The 1,196-nt window shown below is 44.1% G+C and overlaps 1 non-coding gene across 1 annotated transcript; it reads left to right on the forward strand.

Moving 5' to 3' along the window:
• The first annotated feature begins 378 nt into the window (after positions 1 to 378).
• Positions 379 to 434, forward strand: LOC122942917. The gene has a single exon (XR_006390755.1). It is a non-coding gene; the product is annotated as a U7 small nuclear RNA (small nuclear RNA).
• Positions 435 to 1,196: the final 762 nt, after the last annotated feature.

The raw sequence follows: 1,196 nt of genomic DNA on the forward strand, positions 1-1,196 counted from the left end.
ACACTGCGCCGCCTGAGAGCACAAGAGTTCACGGCTCTCGTCTCCTAGCAACAGAGCGGGAACGGCACGCCTCCTTCCTCCTTGGCCTTCCTGAGGGGAACGCCCGGTTTTTACCTCCAGCCAATGAGCACACACTAATCTGCATATTACCCTTCCAGCAAATCGGCGCGCACAAATCTGCCTATTACACCAGGATTAATGCCTTAGACTGTATCACGTCACGTGCCTCCTGCACCCATCCTTCATAGTACGGCTGGCGGTGCAGCTACAGAGGGTTGTGACATGACGTCACAATGCATCGCCCGGGTAACAACAAGTCGCCGTGACTGTAATAGAAGCCGCCTGACCCCGGGCTCGTGCTGGCGGCGTCCGCTCGTCCGGTTTTATAGCTCTTTTGCTATTTGTCTAGAAGGTTCCTGGTCTCAGGAGCCGCCCTCTAGTGGTCAAAGAGAGATGTGGCGTTTAGTTTATTATTACGGATTAGTTCAGGATCTGAGGGGTTAAAAATAATTGAAAAAACTCCTCTAGCATTTGATGTGGATGAGATGAGTTTTATTTTTAAATTATTTATAACCCCTAGATAGCCATTGTAATTAGCGTTCTGTCTTAAGAATGACATTTTTTTTTTCCATTATAGCCCTGTTATAATGAAAGATAATAAAATCACCTGAACCCAAACTTCAGTGACAAAGTTTGGGTCGGGGTACCCGCAGTTCCATTCATTCAACCCTATTTATTATTAACCCCTAGGCTACTGGAGGTTTTTGCGTTTTCATTCCCCGCCCCCCCTCTATTCTCCTTGAGCCATACGTTTTTTATATTTCCGGTCACATAGCTGTAGCAGGGCTTATTTTTTGCGGGACAAGTTGTACTTTCTAATGTTACCATTAATTATGGCATAAAATGTAGTGGGAAGCGGTAAAAAAAAATCCAAATGGAATTGGGGAAAAAAACACTATTCCTCCACCGGTTTACGGGTTTTGTTCCCACGGCGTTTCGTTTGCGGTAAAACTGACCCATGCCCTTCATTCTCTGGGTCAGTACGATTATAACAATACCCCATATGTATAGTTTTTTTTTATGTCTAAATAGTGTAAAAATATATTTAAATGGGCTCCTGTCACCCCCAAAAGTTTTTGGGCGACTTAAAATCCTTATACTGTGATTTTTCACTATATAGCGCTCTTACCCTTTTT

This window comes from Bufo gargarizans, chromosome 6 (assembly GCF_014858855.1).
Source record: "Bufo gargarizans isolate SCDJY-AF-19 chromosome 6, ASM1485885v1, whole genome shotgun sequence".
In the NCBI taxonomy this organism is placed as follows: domain Eukaryota; kingdom Metazoa; phylum Chordata; class Amphibia; order Anura; family Bufonidae; genus Bufo; species Bufo gargarizans.